The sequence below is a fragment of the Cervus canadensis genome, chromosome 22, assembly GCF_019320065.1.
Source record: "Cervus canadensis isolate Bull #8, Minnesota chromosome 22, ASM1932006v1, whole genome shotgun sequence".
In the NCBI taxonomy this organism is placed as follows: domain Eukaryota; kingdom Metazoa; phylum Chordata; class Mammalia; order Artiodactyla; family Cervidae; genus Cervus; species Cervus canadensis.
This window is the reverse complement of record NC_057407.1, coordinates 5108087-5135407: the sequence shown is the minus strand read 5'-3', so window position 1 is coordinate 5135407 and position 27321 is coordinate 5108087. Positions and strand designations below refer to the sequence as shown.

General features: G+C 47.3%; 1 protein-coding gene across 1 annotated transcript in view; it reads left to right on the top strand.

Annotated features, from left to right (window-relative positions):
• ATG7 (autophagy related 7) overlaps positions 1 to 27321 on the top strand; it is a 231789-nt gene that overhangs the window by 190394 nt on the left and 14074 nt on the right. The gene's annotated exons all lie outside the window — the stretch shown is intronic.

The following is a 27321-nucleotide window of genomic DNA, read 5'->3' as shown; positions in this document are numbered from 1 at the left end:
CATTTTAAAAGCCGAGTCACCTTAGGGTTGAAAAGTTGTTAGGGACTGAGGTTTATACAGTAAAGCAGAAGAGATGAACACTTTTCCGAAACACAAATATTGTGGATACTAGTGTCCAGACCCATTCTCTTCAGTATTTTTTATGCACCGTAAGATCTCCAAGTTGCCAACAGTACTCCACAACTCACCAGCATTCACTGAGCACCTACTGTGTGTCCACTGCCAGCCCAAGGGAGGACCAGTTCTTGTCTGCTGAAAGTGTCAGGCCTCCTGGGCTCTAGGAAGCACAGTGACATTCCAGCGGGGGACAGGCCCACTTACCGCTGAACTGAGCAGTCTGTTAAAACCCAGAAAGGATATTGAAGGCAAACAGCTCTTCCTTGCTTACCAAGCATGGAGTATCTACAGCCCATGCCTGAAGAGTTGTTTAGTAGCTCAGTCGTGTCCGACTGCTTTGCGACTCCATGGACTATAGTCCATCAGGCTCCTCTGTCCCTGGGATTTCCCAGGCACTGATACTGGAGTGGGTTGCCATTTCCTTCTCCAGGGGATCTGCCTGATCCAGGGATCAAGCCTACATTTCCTGCGTCTCCTGCATTGCAGTCAGGTTCTTTATCACTGAGCCACCAGGTAAGCCCTGCCTAAAGAGAGCCACGCTCAAACTGGAAGATTCGTACAGCTAGAGGAAGGGTGGTCAGTTTGACATTGAGTGGGGGCTGCAAGTTTTCTGGATTCCAGGAGAAGAGAACAGATTGAGTCATGGACCTTCTTGCCATGTGGCCTGAGCCCTGACAGTCCTTGAAGCTTGAAAAGTCTGGTCCACAACCTTTATTGACTTTTTTTTTCCCACCTAGAAGAAAGCCAAGAAATTTCAGAGTAGTTCTCAGAGTAATCCAGAATCATCTTCGCAAAAAAAAAAAGGATAATCCCAGAGAGCTCAGAGGGATAAAAAGATGCGCTTGCTGAAAAGAATATTTCCCAACCTCTGCTAGCCTTCGGAGCCAACAAAAGGAAAACCTCGGCCTGTGTTTAATGAGTGAGAGAGCACAGCTCAAAATGGGTGGAGAAGGAGGCTATTTAAAAGACCCTAAAGTGCTGCAGCTGTTCTGGCTAATTTCTCTCATCTCAGCGATGTTCCAAGCCCTTTGTCTTCTCTGTGGGGCGAATTCATCTGGCTCTCCCATGAGTCATCCTGCCCACAAATAATCTTTCTCGGAGTAGCCCTTATGAAAATAGACAATTCACATTGCGTTGTGTGAATTGGCAATGTGTGTCCCTTCCCTGGGTGGGCCGCGCTGCGTCTGCTCCGCCTGCATCCACACACACGGCAGGGCTTTCTGAGGCCCGAGTGCGCCCTGAGCCGGGAGACCGGGGAGCACAGAGGGAGACTTCGGAACCTCGAATCTGAGGCAGGCAAAGAAGGCTGCAGACAGCAGGCCCCCATCCCTCCTCCAGGCATCTAGAGCCGGGGAGCACAGAGGGAGACTTCGGAACCTCGAATCTGAGGCAGGCAAAGAAGGCTGCAGACAGCAGGCCCCCATCCCTCCTCCAGGCATCTAGAGCTCATAGGTGGCACCTTGGCCTCACGGGTTTCATGAGAATTATCTATGGAAAAGTAGACAGCATCAGAGGAAATTCTGTGTCATTAAACGTTACTAGCATTTCAACCTGGACCTTGCTAAACTTTTCCTCTTTAGTATTTTCTTCTCTATCTGGCCAGCAGATCTGACCAACCAGCATTCTTACTTAAAATCTCCATAGAGAGACACTGAGCCCTTTGAGGTAGACTAGAATGGATCTAATGTTGTTTTTGCTCCTTAGCAGAATTCCCTCTTTCCCTATTGATTTTAGTCTAAGAACCCATCCTGGACCCCTGCTCTCATCCCGTGTGCTTTTTCTGGTGGAGTGGACTCCCCCTTTGGCTCAGGGCTGGAGTCTGTATTTGAGGCCCCGAATAGTCACGCCCTCGTATTCCTCCGGTCATGATGATTGGTGCAGAAATGGGTGTATGACCCAGTGACAGCCATGGGATCCAATGAGACTTGGGCTGGGAGGCGGGGCTAGGACTGGGGGGCGTTGCCAGCATGAGCTCTGGGCGGGGAGCAGCCTTCTAGTGCTCCTGAGTGGAGAGCCAGTTTGCACGTGGAAACCACACATGGAAGAGAGTTGAGTCTCTCTGAGCTAAGAGAATGAGAGGGTGAGGACAGTCACAGCCTTATCCTCCGAGGCCCAAATTGAGCTGCCCTGGGGGTGCCGTTATCTTGGTCTGTCAGCCTGTGAGCCAGATCTCCTGTTGCCTTGAGTAAAGCAAGGTCGGGGGGCCACGTAGGATGAGATGGTTGGATGGCATCATCTCCATGGACATGAGTTTGAGCAAGCTCTGGGAGATGGTAAAGGACAGGGAAGCCTGGCGTGTTGCATGTAGTCCCTGGGGTCGCAGAGAGTCAGACACGATTTAGTGACTGGACAACAGAAGCAAGGTTGAGTTCCCTGTCGCTCACAACCAAGAGTTCCAACGCATTCAGGGGCAGCGTCTCAGTCAGCCCAGCACCTGGTAGAGTGCCTGGCATGCAGAGGAAGCTCAGTATGTGTTTCCTGCACAAAGTCTCATTCAGTCGAACAGATGTTTATTGAACACTCATAAGGAACCTAGCCTGGTTCTGGATCTTACAGGACCGCGCTGTCCAATACCGCAGCCTCTGGCCACATGTGGCTCTTTAACTGCACATTTAAATTGGTGAAAATTCAGTTTAAAAAAGCTTCAGATCCCAAGTCATACCCTCCACATCTCAAGTGCTCAGTAGCCACAGGAGGCTGGTGACCACCATACTGGACAATACAGATAGAGAACATTCTCATCGTTGCAGAAAGCTCTTGAGAACGGTGCTACTGCAGAGATACAGACATGCACAAGACTCAGAACATGCCTCCAAGAAGCTATATCTTGCCTTCCTTAGGGGATCTAAACCCTTGGGGGCAGAGGGGAAAAATAAGCCCATTTTTCTGGATACTCCACCCAGTCCCCAACCACCATGTCTGCCCAACCAGAAACACAACACTACTTGGACGTGAAAATGTAATACAAAGAGGCAGAGACTTGCGAAGTTCCCTTCCTTCTTTAACCCTGATTTTTGTCACCTCTTCCTGTTTATGCTGCTCTGCTCTCTCTTCTGACAGTGTCCGGCCTCTCCAGGCCCCAGTGGTAGAGGGGGGGACCCATCTGCAAATGCAGGTCTTTAGTCTACAGCCGCCCCAGGTGTGAGCGGCCCAAGGGGGTGTATCTCGGGGCCCTCAGCAGGCTCAGCTTCCACTGCGTCTCCTTCCAGAGGACACTGTGCAGGCGCCGTGTGCTGTGGAGACAGGTCAGCTCTGGGGCATGACCGTACCTCCCCGCGTGGGACTTCCCAGGGCCCTTGCTCACTCATCACCAACAATTACAATGTTTACAGACACAGTAAAAGCCATTAAGAGGAAAAGCCGCCTTCCTGCTCTTCCTCCGCTTCCACAAAGGGGAGGACCGATGCCAGGTTTATAAAACGGAGGCACTGCAGCTGCCTTTGGGTCCACCTTAAGGCGAGATCAAAAGTTTGTTGTTGGTTTTTTCTTCCCCCAACTCTTCCTCTAGGAAGAACTGTACTGGGGCAGCGGCGTTGTCAGTAACCGGTCCCTCTCTCAGTTGGTAAATCACTGGGCATGATAAACAGCGGCTTTGAAGTGAGTGGCGCGGCACCTCTGTTGATTCTGCCACAGCAGATGGCGGCCGTGGGTGATGATGGGCAGGAGGCAGAGGGCTGAGCTTCCCGGGATGAAAGGGACATTTCACGTGGGGGACAACCGGGGTCTCTCCTTGGGGGTATAATTGGTCCTTCATGCATTGTTATCAAGGGTTCTCCCAGCACCTAGAAGAATTATTCTTCCCAGTTTAATCAGTGCTAAATATGTGAAACAGTTTACATTCTAATGGAGGGAAATCAGGGTTCCAGCAAATATGATAACCTCACGTTGTGTGGGATTTAATAGACATGTCATGACTTTACTAGTTCAGGGGTGACGGGTAGATTTCAGCTCATTCCCCTCTTACCACTTGTTCTTGGCCACTTGGAGGGTTGGGTCAGGAAGGATTTTTTGAGGCCTGTTTTAGGGTCAGCAAGGAACATGGTCACAGAAGCAGGAAAGACAGTCATCTGTCATGAGTACCTAAGATACTAAGGATGGCATATGTGTTGAATATTTGTTCTAGGTCTTGAGCTCTATAACCTCAGGGACATTTCTTTTTTTAATTTAAAAAAATAAATATATTTTTAAAATCTTTTGGCCACACTGCACATCATGTGCGATCTTAAGTCCCCAACCAGGGATCGAACCCACACCCCCTGTATTGGTAGCACGGAGTCTTAGTCATGGACCACCAGGGAAGTCCCCAGGGACATTTCTTAGTAGTATAGTCTCAGGATCCAGCACATTGCCTCATGTAGTAATTAACCATTAAGTATACACTGGATAAATGAGCGATTCAATTTCCTAGTTTTAGAATGGCCCCATGATTCTAAGTGAATGACGCACATTAAAGGCCTTAACAGTAAAGCCTTTTTGCAACAGAAGTGTTTCCCAGAGAACTTTGATTTTTTTTTTTATGGATCTAGTACCTTGATTTTTTTTTATAAAGCCCTCTATTTTGCTATAATAAAACAATAAATTTCAAGAATTTCAAAATTAAAAACTAAGTAAACGTCCTCATTTTCTATTTAAGTTGTGTAGAGAGGAATCTTGGCATCTTAGAACAGAAGCCTGACAGATTTAGGTTTTACTTACAGCTCAACCGTTAACCCACTATGTGACCTTAAGCTAGTCACTTCTCTCTGGGTCTCAGTGTCCTCTATAAAATGAGAGAATTGCAGTCAGTGAGCTCTTTGATTCTGCGAATCAGGATAGAGGATGAGAAAGAGAACTGGTTTCAGCAACATAATCTGTCTTTGGCATAGCTGATAGCTTCTCTGATTCCAGCTTCACTTTCTGTCAAAGAAGCAGTGATCCTGGGGAAATGTAGGGTAGGAGTATGTGTGTGACATTTTTAATGATGAACCACGACAGTAAAATGAGTCTTTTTTTGGTGTCTCTGCAGAATGTTACACAAGATTTGCCCCGTTTTCCAAGAGGACTGTGGTACATGTAATATATAAAAATGTAATATATCACCTCAAACTCATGTCTTGGCTGGCATTCAGCATGAAGACTCTGACAGTTATGTTTTTTTCTTATATTTGTGCACATTCTACCTGATGCTAAAAAGAATATTTAAGATAGTTATAGTCGAAACCATAGACATAACTAAATCTGTAAGCCTTTAGGATGAGATTAAAAGGGCAAGAGCCAAGTTTTGTGTTTTTAGAGTCATTATGTTAGGAAACATAAACTAAGGGAAACTTCCAAAGTTGAACATGGAGTTTAACTCCGTGGTTCCTGGCAGCCAGAGCGAATAGGGAGGTAACGGGCTGCCTCATCTTCCTTGTCTGATAACAGCCAGGGTGATTGGCTGTGGACGGAAACAATGGAGAATGCAGGCACAGTCTGTCAGCCTGCCAGGCCTGTTCGAAGAGCCTCGTATATTACCAAGGCAATAGCCATCACTTAATGATCGATAATGGCTGTTTTACTCACTGTTTGGGGGGACTTTCACCAGACCACCACACAAAATAATAGGAGCTGATGCTTGCTTTTTTCATACGTATGTGCCAAACACGGTTCTGAGCACCTTATCTAACAGCACCACACCGGTCCTTGAAGCAGCTCTGTGAGGTAGGAGCAGCGCTGAGGCCTGTGGTCTCACCCGCTGCACCGGCCGCCGCTCTCACCTCTGAGGTCATGCAGAGGTTTCACTTGAGGCACACAGCTCAACTCCCAGCATCCGAGCCATCTCAGGACAGAGCATCTCATTTAAAGGAACCAGGTAGACCGTAGGCAGCTGCCGTGGCCAGAGCTGCCTAATTGGGCGGGTCCTTTGTTTGCTCACTGAGGTAAAGCGGTTCTTCCTGCGTGTGTGCACTCTGTCTAAGCATCCTTTCCCTCATCTCAGTGTTTGTGAGGCCACATCATACATCTGCCGCCTGCCACCTTGTCCTCGAGCGTCTTTCATCTACATCAGGGTGCCAGCTGACTCATTCAAGAGGGTGGCTGCCTGGGAAGCTGTGTTGAGAAAAGGTCTCAGGCCTGGTTCAGATGGGATGAGAGAGGTTCATGGCTGAGGCGTCACATCTGCCATGGGCAAGCACGAGTGCTTGTCTTTGCCAGCCATGGTCTAGTTCAAGGTCAGGGCTTCCCTCTGCACCCTGTGGCTTCTGAGATGGTTTTCCCTTCAAGAGAAGAAGAGAATGGAGTGGTTCACATAATTGACACAGTTCCTTAATTCATTGCACAACAATATATTGAATTCTCTCTTTGTACAAGACACATAATAAAAAGATGAATAAGTCTTAAGTCTCTTTCTCCAGAAATTTTTTTTTGTAGCCACAGACATATAAATTTAGCAAATCATTTCCATACAGTGACGTAATGCTTATGAAGTGCTGTGGTAAGGGCAGACAGGCATCACAGAGATGGTGCTGTGAGCCCAAACCCAGTTCAGTCCTGTCTGTGGGCCCTCTGAGGGAGTATGTTTTGGCAGCCTTTGGGCTTCCCTGATGGCTCGGACGGTGAAGAATCCGCCTGCAATGCAAGAGACCCGGGTTCCATCCCTGGGTCGGGAAGATCCCCTGGAGGAGGTCTTGGCAACCCAAGCCAGTATTCTTGCCTGGAGAATCCCATGGACAGAGGAGCCTGGCGGGCTACAGTCCATAGGATCACAAAGAGTAGGACATGACTGAGTGACTTTCACTTTTGGCAGGGCCAGCGGTCCCCAAGATTTTTGGGCAGCTGTCGTCGTCACTGAGCATACAGCACCATCATGAGCAGGCTGTCTCTTTGGGTCTTGATGCAGTTACTCACCCAGGAACAGAGGATAAAGTGGACTCTGTTGTGATTGGTCAGCGTTTCTCAAGGTTGGCTCTGAGTAAGAACTTCGAGAAGGATGAAGCCAGGGATCTGGGGAGTCAGTCCCGGGGAGGGGGAGTCCAATGCTAAAAGGGAAAGGCCGAAAGGCCAGAGATGAGCCAGCATCTCTGTATGAATTAGGAAATATGTTCTCTCCGGACGTGTGACAACCGTAGGAGACAGTGATGGGGTCAGAAATGGCACCACTGGGGCTGAAGAACCCCAAACAAAGTCATTTTGAAGCTGACCTTTGATTTCAGAGAGAGCTTTGCCCTAATCGTGTCTGGGATTTCCACCGAGTATTTTCCCTTCTCACTGCCTTGTGAAGACAGGCGTCCCAGATCCGTTCTGAGGCAGGTGAGGAGACCCAGCCTGCGGTCTGAGATTGCACAGTGAATAATCAAACAAAGACTCACGGGACAGCACTTCATCTCTCTCACTGCACACTTGCTCTTCAGTTTAACGCTGAGCCTGAGGAGAATTCTTCTCAGTGGTTTTAAGAAAATAACAAAGTTTTATACTGTGTTTAATCACCAAGAAACAAAACATTACAACCGAGAGGACACTTTGGAAATCACCTCATCCGCTGCTCTTGTTCTGAGATATGGACTCTGAATCCAGGAGTCAGCTCCAAATACCACGGGGGGTTCAGGTGTTAAACCTCCTCAGCCCTCCCTGTCCTTTTTCTAAGTGGAAGTACCTGCAGGAGCAGTTTAAGAGTCTCTGCTCCTCCTCCCAGGACTCAATGTAAGACATCTTCGCCAACGGTGCACTGTTAAAGAATCTGCCTGCAATGCAGGAGATGCATGTTCAGTCCTTGGGTCAGGAAGATCCCCTGGAGGAGGGAATGGCAACCCACTCCAGTGTTCTTGCCTGGAGAATCCCGTGGACAGAGGAGCCTGGCGGGCTACAGTCCCCGGAGTCACAAAAAGTGAGACATGACTGAGCAACTAAGTGGACACAAAGAACTTTGTAAACCTCTTTCATTCATTCGTTCAGCAAACATTATTGCACAGTTGCAAAGTACCAGGCATGGACATAGCCTCTGGGAACACAGCAGTGAAGAAAGAGAAGGCTCTGTTGGTGTGGAAGTTAACATTCTAGAGATATTTAGCTTCACTGACACTCATCTAGATGATATATTAATCAGTTCAGTTCAGTCGCTCAGTCGTGTCCGACTCTTTGCGACCCCATGAACCGCAGCATGCCAGGCCTCCCTGTCCATCACCAACTCCCAGAGTCCACCCAAACCCATGTCCATCAAGTCGGTGATGCCATCCAGCCATCTCATCCTCTGTCGTCCCCTTTTCCTCCTGCCCTCAATCTTTGCCAGCATCAGGGTCTTTTCCAGTGAGTCAGCTCTTTGCAGCAGGTGGCCAAAGTATTGGAGTTTCAGTTTCAGCATCAGTCCTTCCAATGAATAATCAGGACTGATCTCCTTTAGGATGGACTGGTTGGATCTCCTTGCAGTCCAAGGGACTCTCAAGAGTCTTCTCCAACACCACAGTTCAAAAGCATCAATTCTTTGGCGCTCAGCTTTCTTTATAGTCCAACTCTCACATCCATATATGACCACTGGAAAAACCATAGCCTTGACTAAACAGACTTTTGTTGGCAAAGTAATGTCTCTGCTTTTTAATATGCTGTCTAGGTTGGTCATAACTTTCCTTCCAAGGAGTAAGCGTCTTTTAATTTCGTGGCTACAATCACCATCTGCAGAGATTTTGGAGCCCAGAAAAATAAAGTCAGCCACTGTTTCCCCATCTATTTGCCATGAAGTGATGGGACCAGATGCCATGATCTTAGTTTTCTGAATGTTAAGCTTTAAGCCAACTTTTTCACTCTCCTCTTTCACTTTCATCAAGAGGCTCTTTAGTTCTTCTTCACTTTCTGCCATAAGGGTGGTGTCATCTGCATAGCTGAGGTTATTGATATTTCTCCCGGCAATCTTGATTCCAGCTTGTGCTTCCTACAGCCCAGCATTTCTCATGATGTATTCTGCATATAACTTAAATAAGCAGGGTGACAGTATACAGCCTTAATGTACTCCTTTTCCTATTCGGAACCAGTCTGTTGTTCCATGTCCAGTTCTAACTGTTGCTTCCTGACCTGCATACAGGTTTCTCAAGAGGCAGGTCAGGTGGTCTGGTATTCCCATCTCTTTCAGAATTTTCCACAGTTTATTGTGATCCACACAGTCAAAGACTTTGGCATAGTCAATAAAGCAGAAATAGATGTTTTTCTGGAACTCTCCTGCTTTTTCCGTGATCCAGCAGATGTTGGCAATTTGATCTCTGGTTCCTCTGCCTTTTCCAAAACCAGCTTGAACATCTGGAAGTTCACGGTTCACGTATTGCTGAAGCCTGCTTGGAGAATTTTGAGCGTTACTTTACCAGCATGCGAGATGAGTGCAGTTGTGCGGTAGTTGGAGCATTCTTTGGCACGGCCTTTCTTTGGGATGGGGATGAAAACGGACCTTTCCTTTTTTTGGCTCACTCTAAACTTGCACCTTGTGCTCAGCTGCCCACCACATAAGCAATCTGCTGGGGCCCTGGGCAGTCCCCCACCCTCAGCCTGCACCTGAGTTCCAGGCCTTTATGAGGGGCCCTGGCTCCCCATCCTCCACCCCATTTGTAGATTTCTACCCATTTATCCGACTCTTCCATCTCCTGACAGCCACTGACTTGAGTCTGCAGCAGAAAATTCAGCATCCTCCGTCCTGAAGGACTCAGACGGCTGACCAGAAACAGAAGTGGCCTCCCTTTAGGGTGTTATATGGCAGCTCTGCTGTCCTTGTGTGCTTCTGGGTGAACCGACTGGCACAGAAGCATCTCTTCACTGCCCCTTAGTAATGCTGCAAGAAATGGTGTCTGCCATAATCCATGCCTCCCGAAAGCCCCTAAACCCTCAGCTTTGTTAAACCAGTCATTTTACCACCTTGTAATAGCAATTGTGAGTGAACTTTTTTTCCCCCCACCCCGGAAGGGGTATTTCTCATCCTTATCTGCATCTAGACTTGGTAGATGTAGGTAGGGTCTACATCTAGACTCTCCATGGCTGGTACCCTTTCTAAATTATCCAGAATGCTGTTGACTTCAAGTGACACACACCCAACTTGAATCATCAGAGGCGAAGGGAAGTCATGGGGCACTGAACACAATGAAAGGAAAGGTGGGTCAAGCAAACCTCGGGCGAAGCTGCAGTTTCAGAGCAGCACGAACAGGTGTTCTCCCTGGAGACGGGCGTTTTCCTCCAGGCAGGAAGTGTGGCCGCTGGCCGCTTCAGGCACCTGACTCGGACCAGCCCCCAACCCAGATCCAGAACTCACGGCCCAGCTTGCATCTGTTCCTTATTTGGGGTCAGCCAGATTGAGCCAGAGAGGCAGGGTCTGAAAAGGAACAGGGCTGGCATGAGGAGAGGAAGATACTGGCCATTACCGGGAGACAGGAGGTGCTGGGCAAGCAGAACTGAAAGTGTTGGTGCAAACCTGACTGCACCCAGAGAGGGATGACGAAGTGATTTAAGCGGTGAGAGGCGTGATGCGCGTTCGAAAAATAATACACATTCAGAGAGGTTTCCCTCGCCGGCTTTCCCTTCACCGACCCTCCTGATAGATGGACTCCTCACCGCCTTGGTCCAGCACGACCTGGTGCCCATGGGAGGCGGGATGCTCCCAGCCTGCAGGCTGGCTTCCAGGACACCCCACTCTTTTCTGCTTCCACCGAGTGAGGCATATGCTCTCCAGGAGTCACTCGTGTTTCTTGCCAGACCTGGAAACGCCAGATGGACTTATGGTTGTAATTATACCACTTAAGTAAATATCCCCAAAGTGAAAAAAAAAAAAGCACAAAAGAAAGTTATTTCTATGAAAATCAAGTTTAGTTGAGGAAGATTCAATGACAGTAGCTAGAAGCAACAACTCTTCTGCAGTGGGGAGAGGGTTTGACCTTTTATTCCAGAACAGGTTCTAGAGTCTAATCCCCTCTATACAAATTCTGTGTGTTCAGTCGCTCAGTCATGTCCAACTCTTTTGCGATCCCATGGACTGTAGCCCACCAGGCTCCTCTGTCCATGGGATTCTCCAGGCAAGGATACTGGAGTGGGTTGCCATTCCCTTCTCCAGGGGATCTTCCCGACCCAGGGATCGAACCCGTGTCTCTTCCATCTCCTGCATTGGCAGGTGGATTCTTGATCACTGCGCCACCTGGGAAGCCAAATTCTAGCTCACCACAAACAAACTGTGCAAACTTGGGCGAGTGGTGGGACCTTCCTGAGATGGAGACCCTGCACCGTAAAATGGAAACAGTGATAACTTTGTCAGGGGATTCCGAACACTAAGGTGATGTGCTTACAGCACTGAACACCGTCCCTGGCACATAGTAAGCTCTCAGAAATGGGACCACTGTCACAGTCGTAGTTACCACTCACAGTCTGAGGTGAGACATGTATGTTCACACTGTTCCACACCGCCCATGTCAAGTGGTCTAATGAGAGGATGTCATTTCCATTAAAGAATTTAATAAATGTCTTTCTGGTAGTAACAGAAGTAAATGTTTGACCATAGAGATAAATTAACCATTACTTATCAAATCAGCTTGTGAAAGTTTAAATAATATCATTAATGTAAAAGCTACCTCTGATTCCCTTTGCTATACAGCAGAAACTAACACAACATTGTAAATCAACTATACACCAATAAAAACATTTTTTTTAATAGCAAAGTAAATTAAAAAAAGAAAAGGCTGCCTCCATGAAAATGTGGTTTACTATAAGGATGAATCTGTAATATATCCTTCTTCTCTAATGTGTGTCCCGTGTGTGCTTAGTCGCTCAGTCGTGTCTGATTCTGCGACCCCATGGACTGTAGCCCACCAGGCTCCTCTGTCCATGGGATTCTCCAGGCACGAATACTGGAGAGGGTTGCCATGACCTCCTCCAGGGGGTCTTCCCGACCCAGGGATTGAACCCTCATCTCCTGCATTGCAGGCATATTCTTTACCCTCTGAGCCATCTGGGAAACCCCCTTCCCTAATATGAGGCTTTTGTAAAAGTTACAAAGCCAAGGATGTGAAGCAGGGGAGATTTGGAAAATAGTGCATAAGAACCCTGTTGTCGGCCCTACTGCATGGCTTTGCTTTCTGGATCCATATTCTAGAAGCTGCAACATTCTTTTCATTTGTGCCTTTCACAGAGGGCAGTAAAATTTAGTTCTAATTATATTTAGGGCATCTGGATCCTAGTCAGCGTTTCTGGCTCCGTTTTAGAACCTAAAGTCTGCGGCTTATTCCTAATGTGGAAAATGGAATAATCCCCCAGGCCTGAGAAGAAGAGCTCCAGCATCCAAGCTGCCGTTACTATAGCAAGACGCTGCCTCAGACATCACAAGACTTGTTAAACAAGGAAACATGATTACAGTGGATTAGAGAAACTTGCCAGGGCCTTGAAGGATTTATTACTTTTTGAATTCTGAATGAGACATAAATGTGCTTTTCCCCTTTTAATTTTGGACCCCATACGGAGAAGGTAGAAAAAAAAAAATCCTTAAGCGAATTCTAGAATGCTTAGCTGCTCGCGCTGGGTTGGATGTCATATCCTAGTCATATTGCAGCGGGCACGCATACTTGGCAGAGACGCAAAGCAGTCTCTCCTTTCTCTCTGCACTGCCAAGATCGTTACTGCCCTGTCTCCCAGTGGGAGAAAAACGCGGCTCTTGGGGAGTCTTCTGGAAGGCAACGTGGTGTAATGGAAAAAGCAATGCACTCGGAGGCATGAGGCCTGGACTGCGGCTTCCGCACTTATAAGCTCTGATTTTTCAACAGGTTACACTCGCTGAGCTTCAGTGTCCTTTTATGAAACATAAGAACAGTAATTCCCATCTCTGGCTTCCCAGGTGGCTCAGTGGTAACGAATCCACCTGTCAGTGCAGGAGACGCAGATTGATCCCTGGGGGCAAGATCCCCTGGAAGAGGAAATGGCAACCCACTCCAGTATTCTTGCTTGGGGAATCCCATGGACAGAGGGGCCTGGCAGGCTGTAGTCCATGGGATCGCAAGAGAGTTGGACACGACTGAGCAACTAAACACACACACACAATTCCCATCCCAGAGGGTGGCTTTAAGGTTTAAAGTGTGTTAAATATCACATGAAAGTGAAAGTGAAGTCGCTCAGTCGTGTCCGACTCTTTGCGACCCCATGGACAGTAGCCTGCCCCAGGCTCCTCCATCCATGGGATTTTCTAGGCAAGAGTACTGGAGTCGGTTGCCATTTCCTTCTCCAGGAAATCTTCCCGACCCAGGGATCGAACCCAGGTCTCCTGCACTGTAGACAGACGCTTTACCGTCTGAGCCACCAGGGAAATCAAAATATCGCATGTAGAATCTCAGATATTTTTTAGCACTGCTCTCAAAATGGTGCCAGTAGCCTACTCAGATGACTTCATAGATCTTAGAATTTTGCTGATGTCCCCAAGGGAGACACTTATTTAAAAAAATAAAGGTGGTCTCTCACCTCATCTATTCTCCAAACTCTTTGATTTCTCTGGATATTAACGAGATGGCATGGTGTAGCAGTTAGGAACAGCTGAGGAATCAGACAGACCTGAGTTTACGTTCACTCCTTACTAGCTGTGAAACCTTGAACAATTTACCCAACTTCTGTTATCCTCAGTTTCCTCATCTGTATGTTTTTCTTTGGATAGGAAAATAGTACCTCAAGCATTCTCTATCCCCTTTACCCTGTTTTATTTTCTATATGGCATTTATCACCTTCTGCAGTCTGTGTTTATTTTCCATCTTCCACTCCAGCAACCCACTCTTAAGGGCAAAGACTTTATTATGTCTTGTTTACCATTTATATGTCTTGACAAGGATAGTGAGTGGTACACTACTGTTGTTTATCCTTTTGGCCTTTGACTTCTATTTTTAAAAAATTCCCCCTCCTGGTGTCATGGCTAAATTTATATACAGTAGCCGAGTTAGCAACTGGGCAGAGTTGTTTTCTGTTTGGAAATACCTGTGTGCTTACAGTCGGGCTTCTGTTTCCCGAAGCTGCTGACCCGGCCTTCCATGGCACAGTTTGACTTATGATGTCAGAAGATTGACAGGCAGGAGTCTGACTCAGGGATTCAGCAGAGAAAGAGCAGGACTTTTCAGCCCGGCTCGCCCTCTGAGGCAGGGCTGGACAGGACTCAGAAAGGTCTTGGGTTTCGATTTATCTAGGAAGGTATTTAGCAAATTATTTTTAACCATTCAGATTTGATGCAGATCACCCAAGGAGTCCCCCTGCCCAGAGCACTCTCCTTGGCTTTTATCTACTCAGCACGAAGGAAACCACTGAAGATCCCAAGGTTTCCCACGGCCCCTCAGAGTGAGGCAGTGCAGACAGGTAAATGTTCAGGCTCTGAGTGTTAGCTCTCTCCCCCCAGGAGGTGGGGTTCATGGCCACAGCCATGTGAACCCCAAGAAGAGGAGCTCTTGACTCTCTGGCCTCATTTTTTCAGGCCCTGTGAACTGGTTCTTCTAAATTCCTGTTGGACTGAGACGGACTTGGAGGGTGAGGTGGGGACTGTTCCCGAACACCCAACCAGGGGTTGCATATGGAAGGTTGCGTGTGTGTGTTTTATGGGGGAAGGATTTGTCTCACTAAATCCTGAGGTCTGAAATAGGTCTGGAACCGCGGCCCTAAGTGGACCTGAGATATTTTCACCGTGTTTGCAGACTCTGCAGCTCTGCCCCCTTGGCAGTCAGAGCTCTCTGTGGGTGGGTTGAGGATGGAAAGGCTGAAGCAGTGCACAGCTGCCCAGTGTTGTTGGACTTCTGCATCGCGGCTCGCTCATCTCTTACTGAGTTTGCTCTCTGAACGAACAATTAAGCCAGGCCCATTGGAATCCAAGTCCTGACTTGTCAGCAGAGGGCTTGGTTGAAGAAGTTCTGCAAACAAGATATGTCCACGGATTTGGCTTTAAGGATGCAGTAAAGCCGCATCACCATCAAGCCTATCTGTTCATCAAGAGTTCCTTCCTTCAGTCACAAAGCCCTCCGCAGCCATTCCCACACTCTGAGACGAGGAATCAGGATCCATTTGACCTTTTCACCCCAGAACTGCAGGGCAAGAGCTGCATTTCCACCCCCGGTAGTACCAACATCCCTCTTCTCCGCCCCTTTCTCAGCAGCCTGACCGGAGGCCTTAGGGGCCTTCAGAGGTTGTGTCCACATGCTTTAACTACCACAAAAAGTGTTTCTGCCTCGTTCTTTCAACAAAAGTCTATTGACTGTAAGCTCTGGAAATCCCTGGTGAATGAGAAGCCGCTGCTTGGCATGAGGATGTCTTTGTGTCATTGTAGCGCGTAGTGAAGTCGGCTTCGTCTTCCATAAGAGTGTAGCAGCTTCTGTGTGCTGTTTATCACATGCCAGTTCTGTGCAGAGCACTCTGTGAAACTTGCCGTATTTAATCCTTCTGTTGTTCTTATTCTTGTTCAGTCACTAAGTCGTGTCTGACTCTTTGTGACCCCAGGGACTGCAGCACACCAGGTCCCCGTCCTTCGCCATCTCCCAGAGTTTGCTCAGCTTCATGTCCATGGAGTCAGTGATGCCATCCAACCGCCTCATCCTCTGCTGCCCCTTTCCTCTCGCCATCGGTCTTTTCCAGCATCAGGCTCTTCTCCAGTGAGTAACTCTTCGCATCAGGTGGCCAGAGTATTGGAGCTTCAGCTTCAGTCCTTCCAATGAATATTTGGGACTGATTTCCTTTAGGATTGACTGGTTTGATCTCTTTGCAGCCTAAGGGACTCTCAAGAGTCTTCTCCAACACCACAGGTCAAAGGCATCATTTCTTCAGTGCTCAGTCGTCTTTATGGTCCAACTCTCACATCAGCACATGACTACTGGAAAAACCATAGCTTTCACTATGCAGACCTTTGTCGGCAAACTAATGTCTCTGCTTTTTAATACGCAGTCTAGATTGTTCATAGGTTTTCTTCCAAGGAATAAGCGTCTTAATTTCATGGCTACAGTCACCATCTTCAGTGATTTTGGAGCCCAAGAAAATAAAATCTGTCACTGCTTCCACTTATTCCCCATCTCTTTACCATGAAGTGTTGGGGCCAGATGCCATGATTTTCATTTTAATACTGAGTTTCAAACCAGCTTTTTCACTCTTCTCTTTCACCCTCATCAAGAGGCTCTTTAGTTCCTCTTCACTTTCTGCCTTTAGAGTGGTATCATTTGCATATCTGAGGTTGTTGATATTTCTCCCAGCAGTCTTGATTCCAGCTTGTGTTTCATCTAGCCTGGCATTTTGCATGATGTACTCTGCCTATAGGTTAAATAAGCAGGGAGACAATAGAACGCCTTGTTGTATTCCTTTCCCAGTTTTGAACCTGTGTGTTCCATGTCTGGTTCTAACTGTTGCTTCTTGACCTGCATACAGATTTCTCAGGAGACAGGTAAGGTGATCTGGCTTCCCCACCTCTTTAAGAATTTTCCATAGTTTGTTGTGACCCACACAGTCAGTGAAGTGTGATCAATGAAGCAGAGCTAGATATTTCCTGGAATTTCCCAGCTTTCTCCATAATCCAACAAATATTGGCCATTTGATCTCTGGTTCCTCTGCCTTTTTTAAACTGAGCCTATACATCTTGAAGTTCTCGGTTCATGTACTATTGAAGTCTAGCTTGAAGAAATTTGAGCATGACGTTGCTAGCATATGAGATGACTGCAGTTGTACGGTAGTTAGAACATTCTTTGGCATTGCCCTTCTTTGGGACTGGAATGAAAACTCAGCTTTTCCAGTCCTGTGGCCACTGCTGAGTTTTCCACATTTGCTAATATTGAGTGCAGCACTTTTAACTCCATCGTCTTTTAGGATTTTAAATAGCTCAGCTGGAATTCCATCACCTCCACTAGCTTTGTTCTTAGTAATGCTTCCTAAGGTGCACTTGACTTCACGTTCCAGGATATCTGGCTCTAGATAAGTGACCACACCACTGTGGTCATCCAGGTCACTAAGACCTTTCTTGTATAATTCTTCTGTGTTTTCTTGCCACCTCTTCTTAATCTCTTCTGCTTAATCTCTTCTTCATACCGTTCCTGTCCTTTATTGTGCCCATCCTTGCATGAAATGTTCCCTTGGTATCTCCAATGTTCTTGACGAGATCTCTAGTCTTTCCCATTCTGTTGTTTTCCTCTATTTCTTCTCATTACAAAGGGCTTCTTATTTCTCCATGCTTTTCTCTGAAACTCTGCATTCAATTGGGTATATCGTTCCCTTTCTCTCTTGCCTTTTGCTTCTCTTATTTTCTCAGCTATTTTTAAAGCCTTCTCAAACACTATGCCTTCTATCATTTCTTTTTCTTGGGGATGGTTTTGATCACTGCCTCCTGTACAGTGTTTTGAACCTCCGTCCATGGTTCTTCAGGCACTCTATCAGGTCTAATCCCTTGAATCTATTTATCACCTCCACAGTATAATTGTAAAGAATCTGATTTAGGTCATACCTGAACGTCCTAGTGATTTTCCCTACTTCCTTCAATTTAAGCCTGAATTTTGCAGTAAGAGTTTAATTGTTATGCTGAGGTAAACGGCAGTGTTTCCATTTTGAAGAGGAAGAAGTCGGGGTTCAGAGAAATGTTGTGAGTGATCAGGTCTAAAATTCAGGTGTAGGATCCTGCAGCAAGGGGGCACCCGGCGAGCTGCTAGCGGGTCTGGACCAGGGCCTTCCCTGAAGGCGGGCCCCGTGGGCAGATGGGATTTAAGGGTGGGGAGGGAACTTTGGATGGAGCTGCTGGGATCCAGAGTCTGAGGAAGCACAGGCATTTATGACCTCTCCCCAAATTCCTCTGACTCAATCTTTGTCCTCTAAGATGCAGACGATCCTGTGGAGCAGCGTTTTTCTCACGTCATCTGAGCGCCGTTGATTTTCAGTGCTGTCTGATTTAGGATTGTAGACTCTTGCCTTCTCTTCCAGCCTGGCTATTCTCCGTCAGAGTCCACACAGTCATTTCCCATTAATGACCACAGGCTTCAGTCTCTGTCCCCTCCAGTCTGCCCTCCACACCGGTCACCCCGCCTTGAGGGGCACACACTTACTCAGGGACCCCCAGAGACTCAGCTTCGGCTCCAGGATCCAGTCAGCCCCTCAGGGCAGACGAGCCCAGCTCCAGCCTGCCTCCCCAGCTCCGTGCTTCCACCCTGGACCACCTGTGCTCCCCGCCTGGCAAGCACCTACTGATCCTTTCCGGGGTCCCTTCTCACCCTCGTCATCCTGGATCGTAATTATTCATTAGCTTCCTGAGAATGAGACCCATGACTTCAGCATCTCCATGTCCTCAGTACCTCCCATAATCCCTGGCACAGACTAGAAGCGTTTTTGAAAGAACGAGTGAATTTTTGACTCTGGCGGGAGGTGAGGGTGGAGGATCAGGGACATGGTCAGCAGCAGGTCTCCCTCCGTCCACAGCGACCTCACAGTGCACGTCTCATTGATGTTCCATCTGTGTTTGGTCAAGTGCAGTTGCTGGCTCAAGAAGAGCCGGTGGTTCCGCCCAGCATCTCACGTGTGCTACTCTTTTTTTGAAGAGAACTCAGAAGAGTGCTTCGCCGGCTGCCTCTTTAGAGAAGTCCTTTAGGATCAAAGTCTACACGATTACTTCCTACATCAGTCAGGCCTCCTTGGTTGAAAGTTAGACACTTACTCAAAGAGACTTAAGCAAACGTGGGGATTTATTTGTTCAACTAACTGAAAAATTTCATGGATAGTTCTAGCCTTAGGCACTACTAGATCCAAGTTTTCAAAAAATGTCAGCCATGACCTTTCTGCCTCCTCCCTTGCCTGGCTGGTCTCTGCACCGCTTGGTTCTCAGGCAGGCTGTCTCCGCAGGAGGGCAAGTTGGCACCGGGAGCCCCAGGTGTAGCAACTTCATGGAAAGGGGGCCTTGTTCCCGGCGACGCTGGCTCCTGTCCTGCTTCGCTGGTCACTGGTGGCCCGCTCACCGCGGTGGCACAGGGGGTGGCTCTCCCTGCCCAGGTCCAGGAGGTGTTCTCATCACCGTGACCCGGGGGGTGAGTGACCCACCCAGATCACGTGAGCTGAGAGTCAGGGAGAGCTTGGTGAGAAATTAGAAACCTGGCCTGACTGTCACAGAGATGGTGATGCAGGCTGAGCCGGGGCAGGGGTCCCTGTCTGCTGTGGTTACTTTTCCTTTCTTTTCTGTCGCTGATATTGCTAATATTTCTCTTATTTCCAAGAGCTAGATGGTGTGATGGACCCCAGGCAGGTGGCTTCTCTTCTCCTTTTTTTTTGGTAAATATCCATCCCTTGGGATTAATAAGAATAGCCAGGCGACTGCTGCCTTTGACTGACCTCTCACCCTAGCCTCTGTGACGGTCCGCAGCCCCCAGGTCTGTGTCGGGGCCTTGGAGTGCCCGACGGAGAGGTGTGAATACAGCATGCTGTGTGATGACGTGGTCTCTTGGTGAGATCACGGAATACCCACGTGCCAAGTGGTTTTGAAACTGGACTCCTGCTGTGCGTTCTCTGATACTGGGTAGATTTCAAGTAAACAGTTTGGGAGTTCCCCCGAAGTCAGTGCTTAGGACTCAGCAATTTCACTGCTGTGGTCCTGGGTTCAGTCCCTGGTCAGGGAACTGAGATCGTGCAAGCTGCATGACCAAAAAAACAAAAAACAAAAAACATAAAAAGTAAATAAGTACTCTTCTCAGGAACACACTTTCTTTCTGCAGTTAGCCCGTGATTTTTCATATTCACTGATTTTCCTACTGATACTCAGCTCTGACTGCCACGTGTCACTGTGATCAGGCCGTGAAGCACGCATATTGGCAGGTCCTTCTTACGTGAGGCGTAATCACAAACCATCATGGCCCAGAGCATGGCCTTGTTCCGTGTCTCCCGTTCGCTGACTCACCTTTTCCCTGCCACTCTTCATGTGCTGGTTGCCTGGCATGCTTTCCACCCCAGGTTGCTTGTCACCTAGGAAGTGTTTTCTGAGTTCCTACCACCCACCCAGATGGAGATTTTTTTTTTTGAGTGCCTACTTTCTGTTCAGTACATCAATAGACCTCCTTTGCAAATTATCGTATTTATTTCTTATAGCAACCCTTTGAGGGATAGGTATCATTCTCATCACTTAAAAGATGTGGGATTTAAGGTAAAGAGAGGTTAAGAATTTAAGGTTATATGCCAGTTAGGTTCCTTCTATCTGAACCCAACTGGCATGTATATAATTGTTAAATCATGGCTTTGTTTCAGATGTGACCTTTGCCCCGGTTTCACGTGTGCTGATCCGCTATTTAATCTATTCTGTGCTGTAAATTGAGACATTTGTATGTCCTCACATTTCTTTTGAACCCAGAAACATTGATGAGCCCCAGATATCTTTATTCAAGTGTCCACCCTCAGGTCCACTGCCTTTTGGGTCCTATGAACTCACTGATAAGCACTGGTCCCAGTTACAAGCCCTTCATGGTATATCTGATCTGGCAAGACAGTGGCCAAGGCTCAGTTTTTATCTGTGCCCCAGTCATCTGCCCCTTGGTTGAATTCAGTGCAGGGCAGCTCAGCTGCAGCTGAGTGGCCTGTGGGTGATGCTCTGGGGGGAGACAGCGTGTTCACTCAGCGTCTGCTACATGCTGGGTTCCTTCCAAGCTCTGGGGGTGCAGTAGTAGTCCAGGCAGACATGTTTTCCCAGGGCTTGCATCTAGTTTCACAAACAAGCAAAAAAAGAAGCTTTCAGTTGGCGGTGAACACAAAGTGAGAAACAGGGTGCTGTTGAGTTAGTGAATTGGAGTGGGGAGGGGAGAGGAGGGCATAGAGTCAGGAGTTAGACCCAGCTTAGACTGGCGGACGGGAATGGTCCCCATGCTGAGGTGGCTTCTGAGCTGAGACCTGAACCCAGAGGAGGCAGCCAGACCTGGGAGCACCCGGGGGAGGAGCAGGAGGCTGAGTGATCATGGAACCCGGCAGAGACCTAGGTTGGGAACAAGCTCCTTCAGTCTGAGAAATGGGGGCTTGGGGGGCAATGTGACCAGCCTGGCAAAAGTACCGTGAGAGTGGTAGGAAGTGAGGGGGGCGCAGTGCGGGGGGCAAGTGACTTGGGCTCTCAGGGGCTGTGAGAAAGAGCCGGCATCAATCAAGAGGTGACAGGGAGGGTTGGACGTTTCCCTCTGTCTCGGCTGCGGTGTGGGGACTGGACCTGGTGCAGAAGGGCTGAAGCAAGCACGTTTGGGTGTGAGTGGCCGGGCGAGGTACGTTGTGTTGTTTGAATCACTGGCTTTATCGCAGACCTGGCTACAGGATCTGGCTCTGGATTTTCTCCTAAAGACAGTGGTGTGCCAATAATAACCCCACGTGTGGAGCTCTCAGCAGTGCCAGTCACACTGCATTTCCCATCAAGTCCTCACAGGCTCACAAAACCCTCCAATGCTGGTGTTTCATTACTGAAGCCAGCTTTTATAGAGGACGAGGGGCAGTGGAGAGAACCGAGATACTGACCAGGGGCTAGAAGGGGAAGGGAACAGGAGGGCCTGCCTACCAGGCGCCCCACTCCCAGAAGCGACCCGGGAGACTTGGGGAGCACGTGGAAGGCCGCTGGAGTTTCGGAGGGTGACTTTGAGGTGCGGAGGAGAAGACTGGCCCTCGTGGCTGGGGAAGAGCCTGCATTCGGAGGACGCGTCAAAGGGCAGCCCGCACTGGGTACACCACCCAGGTGAATGCTGCAGGCGACGATGGTGCTCTCGGCTGCTACCCGGGCTCCAGACAGACGGTCAGACAGACCCCTGCCGCAGACTGCGACTCAGGGACTCCTTTCTCTCCAGTTTATTTAACTATTGAAGTATAGTTGATTTACAGTGATGTGTGAGCTTCTGCCGCATAGCAGAGTGATTCAGTTGTGCGTATATGTATATTCTTTTTCATATTTCCCACTATGGTCCATCGCAGGTTATTGAATATAGTTCCCTGTGCTATACAAGTAGGACCTTATTGCTTATTCATCTTCTACATAATAGTTTATATCTGCTAATCCCAAACTCCCAGTTCTTCCCTCTCTCCCCCCAACACCCCACAGCAACCACAGGTCCGTTCTCTGTGTCCCTGAGCCTGTTTCTGTTTCAGAGGTAAGTTTGTATGTGTCGTATCTTAGGTTCCACATATAAGTGATATCATATGGAATTTGTCTTTTCTCTGTCTGACTTATTTCACTTAGTATGATAATCTCTAGGTCCATCCATGTTGCTGCAGATGATAGCGTTTCATTCTTTTTTGTGGCTGAGTAATAGTCCATTGTGTGTATACACCGTATCTGTATCCATTCATCTGTTGATGGACATCTAGGTTGTTCCCAGGTCTTGGCTACTGTGAATAGTGTGAACATGCACATGGAGGTGCACACATCTTTTTGAATTATAGTTGTGTCCAGATATACGTCCAGGAGTGTGATTGCTGGGTCATTTTGTTGTTCAGTTGTGTCTGAGTCTGTGACTCCATGGACTGCAGCATGCCAGGCTCCTCTGTCCTCCACTGTCACCTGGAGTTTACTCAAGTTCATGTCGAGAGAGTTGGTGATGCCATCCAGCCATCTCATCCTCTGCTGCCCTCTTCTTTTGCCCTCCATCTTTCCCAGCATCAGGGTCTTTTCCAGTGAGTCGGCTCTTCACGTCAGGTGGCCAAACTGTTGGTGCTTCAGTTTCAGCATCAGTCCTTCCAATGAATATTCAGGGTTGATTTCCTTTAGGATTGGCTGGTTTGATCTCCTTGCTATCTGAAGGACTCTCAAGAGTGTTCTCCAGCATCACAGTTTGAAAGCATCGATTCTGCTGTGCTCAGCCTTCTTTATGGTCCAACTCTCACATCCGTAGGTGACTCCTGGAAAAACCATAGCTTTGATTATATGAACCTTTGTCAGCAAAATGACATCTTACTTGCCAACTCTATTTTTAGTTTTCTAAGGAACCTCCATAACTGTTCTCCACTGAGGCTGCATCAGCTTCCATTCCCACCAACAGTGTAGGCGAGTTCAAAATGGAGGACTTCTTGAAGGAGAATTTGTCAATATCCTTAGCTAAGAATGTCGGGAAAATCTTGCTGTCAAAACTAAAATCCTACACCTTCTCCTCAGTCAGTCTTCAGCTGAAGTGATCTTAGGAAATCTGCCCTGGCCTGTGTCCTTGACCCCAGGCAGGCAGTCCGGCGGGCCTCTTTCCCGTCCCGGTTTCCTAACCCTGGTTCCTGTCTCTATCACACACCCGAGAACCTGGACAGGTTGGGGCACCTCAGGAGCTCCAGGGCAGTGTGTTCTGTCCTGAACATCCACCCTGGGACAAGAAGGATCCCAGATGTGTTGTGTTTCCCTCCGGCTCTCTGGGTCTTCCCACAGCCCCAAGGCATCATCAGAATTTCCTGGGGGCTGGGATGTTCTGTGGGCCCCTCACCAGGGTCAAGTGCCACTCCTGTATCCTGGGCTTAACATTGATGGACAGCTGTTGGAGCCCAGATCTGGTCTACAGCTATTTATATCTCTAGAAACTGTTTTGGTTTGGTTTTTGCTTTCCCCTCTTACTCCTCCTTGAGAGGACTGATGTTGCTTTTAGTTCTCTCCCAGCAGTCAACTCTAGCAAAATCTGGAGGCTCTGGTGTTTATCATTGGCCAGGCTGCATATCAGTTCGTAGAGAATGACTGCAATTCTAGGAATCGCAGCCTTAATTTGTTAGGCAAATACTCCTGCATCAGCAGTAGTGGTAGCTGCCAGTGGATCTGAGTTTTATGTGGTGAGATTTTTGGTTTTGTTTTCTTTTTCCCCCCTCCGATGAGAACTACTGTTTGCTAGAGCTGAGATCATCAAAACCATTTCAATTAGGACTTTGTGTGAGAATGTAATTACACCTCCCAAAGATGCAGGCCTGGCCTAGCAAAGTGAGGGTAAAAAATAGATTCAGTAGGAGAATGATTACTGGTACAAGGGAGCCTGAATGGCAGCTCCCTTATTTTCAGTGATATTATACAAATCAAATAAAATCCTATTCCCTTTTATTTTACTTGAGCTTAGTATTCTTGTCCAAAATGAAAATCAGATGTTTTTCCTTTTCATTTTTTTATCCCCAAAGCAAACGGTTATGAACACTTCCTCAATATAATTTACTGGAGCCGTTTTTTATTTTTAATTCCTAAAAGAACATTTACATTGCTTTCTTTTATGCCTGCAGTAACTTTTGATCAAAACATGACTCCACTCCCTTGTTTAATGTTGAGCATATGGATTAAAGGCTTCTTTTAATCTTAAGTACAGATTATGGCTCTCTCTCCCTTTAAGCAAACCGCCATAAAACCCTGGCCCCTCTCCAGATTTCTTCATTAAAGCTCTCTATTATTACAGTGTTTGCGGATGGCAGTCATTAAATGATTGTTATGCACAATGGCCACTTGATTGTAATTATTTAGCTGGCAATCAGTTATTGCAGCAATTTGGTGGTATAATTAAAAGGGAGCGTGTTTGTACCTGCCAGTGTCTCTGAGACGTTCAGCCCTGGATCAGGGGAAGCGTTGAATCTAAACACACGGACAGGAAGCATCAGGCTGTCCTGTGAATGGAAGCTTTTCTTCCGTTCTTCCCCATTCTGGATCTTGGCCTCTTTTGTTCCACAAGGAGATGAACAGTCATGACAAAATAAGATGTGCCTAAGAATTTTTGTGCCGTAAACTCCTGAATCAGTAAACACATTGAGTAATGAATGTTTCCCCATGTGCTGAGAAATGGGTAGAAGTATATTAATATAATTCTGCTTTTATTTTTAAAACAAGCTTTCCCCCCAACACACTGTAAGTTTCAGCATTTCTTTCTTGATATGAGATGCCACTAACAAAAAGTTGGCAGAGAAGATAAGTGGCTTTCATTAACAGTCAACTGGGAAGCCATTAATCACTTTAATCACTTGAAGAAGTTAGTCACAGTGTGATCTCCAAGTTAAGAAGGGCCCCTATATTATTCAGAACTCTTTGAGTTGTGTCAAAGCCCTAATCCTAACCAGCCTAGCAAAGAGGAAATTTCCTGGCTTATAGAGTTGGAACGTTATTGGAACAGCTCATGGAATTAAAAGGAAGAGCTACTGGAACCAGACTCATTCATTCATGTCAATGTATGGCAAAACCACTACAATATTGTAAAGTAATTAGCCTCCAATTAAAATAAATAATTTTTTTTTTAAAAAAAGGACTAAAAGGAAGAGCTGCAGGAACCAGGCTCAAGGTTAGGAACTGGGTTTCAGTCCCTCTGAGACTTTCTCTCCATCTCTCAGCCTGAGGATGGGCTTCCAGTCTCTCCCTGTGGCAGGAACCACGGCCCTCAGTAGCCCCAGATTTCCCAGCTTCCAAGCTAAGCAACTCCAGTGGAAAGCAGCACATGTCTCCCATCATTTGTAAAGCAGTCAGTCTCAGGGAAGGATTCTGATTGGTCCTTCCCTGAGTCCTACACCCACCGCCTGGACCAATTACTGTTGCCGAGGAAATGGCACCATGTGATTGGCCAAGCCTGGGTCGTGTGCTATCCCTGGGTGAGTTGCGGTTAACAGTACTGTCAGGGAGATCAGTTTGTCCCCACAGGTAGTACCCAGTGTCTGAGAAAAACAAAGATTATTTTAGAAAGTGAATATGAAAATCTGAAGGATCCAAACTTTTCTCTACATGTTTTCCCAAAGTATGGGTCTCCATCTTCCTTTTAGAAATATTCCACCTCTGTGAGACCACGTTGTCGGAGTTTCAGATGATTGTCCCACCTTACCTGTAGTCATTCTTGAGCCCCAAAGACCCCAGTAGTGTGATCTGTGGGCAGGGCCCCGAGGAGAAGGGACAGGCACAGATGAAAGATGCCTGCAGCGGTGGCTCGGCCACCACCGCTGCCTTGTCACGGGTGCCTCCAGGTCCAGGGTTTCAGGGAGCACCGTTTTCAACTACCTGTTGTATTCAACCACTTACCACAGCTCTGGATGATGAAATTTTCCATTTCTCTCCTGGTTTAGTTCCATATTTGAATCTCTGAGTTCAGAGGCAAAACAAGTCTGCAAAATAGCACACTGTAATAGAAAAAAAAAAAAAAAACCTTTAAAGGAAAAACTGAATTGAAAATTTTTTAAAAAGTGTCCTTCCTACCCTCGTCTCTCCCCTCCCCCCTCCAAACCTGATCGAATCAGTCTTCCTTATGGGGAAAGTGTGAATCATCCTGTTTATTAAACAAACAAGGAAGATAGTTGAAATGGGCAACCTCATACTTGAATAAAGTAAATTCTCAATTTTCTCTTTATCTTAATCAGTGCATTTTGTTGTTGTTGTTGTTGTTATGTATTTATTTGTACAACTGCGATATTTAAGCTGAGGGTAACGTAAACCACCAATAGGACACTACTTGAACTCTGAGGAAGGGCAGCAGCTTCTTTCAGCCGGGTGAGCATGTGTGTATTCACACACACACTTTTTTAGTTTGTGGATGTTGGATGCTGCTAGAGAAGTTTCTTGGGAATCTAATCTTCTCAATGGCAAGCCCCAGCATCGCCTTTGCCAGCACTTTAGTTCATATGGACTCGATGCCAACTTTCTTTTCACATATGTGAAATAACAGTTTGGCACACAGCAAACAAAACAGTGACAACCTAGAGAGAGGACTGGGTGCTCTTTTCAGAAGTAAAACGGGCAGATTCAGAACTCTTTTTTTTTTTTCTTTAGGTGAACCAAGTTTAAATTAAATTAAATGTTACGCGAGATGACAGTATTTGCGTGACTCTCATGAAGTCAAAGGCCATGGCAATAAAGTATTTTGATTTTATAGAGTTTTTCTTGGAAAGGCTGCACACCGTATGACAACATAGTACTTAAACCCCAGAGGCTGGTGCCAGCCCAGAATCCAAACATCTCGAAGTTGCTTCCAAAGCCCAGATATTTATCGGTTCCTTCTCTTGGAACCGAGCATCTCTGATCAGTCCAAGTCCACCAGCTCAGAATCGCCTTCCCCAGCCCAGGGTTTCGAGTCTGAAGCACCGGGTGAGGCGTGTCCCTCCTGGAAGCAAAGGAGAAGCTGTCGAACAGCAGTTGTTTCAGATGAGTCACAAACCCACAGAGAGCAGATCTGAGTGGGTAATTTCTTCTCCAGCAAAATTTGTTTCTTGAATTATTCTTTAGCCAGAGAAAGTCAAGGGAGGCGAGCCAGTGGTGCAGTGGTCATTGCGATGCGTGGCTGCCTGGTCCCTTGGTCAGTTTTTGAAAACCCAGCTAACCCCCTTCCAACAAACAGCCTCCCT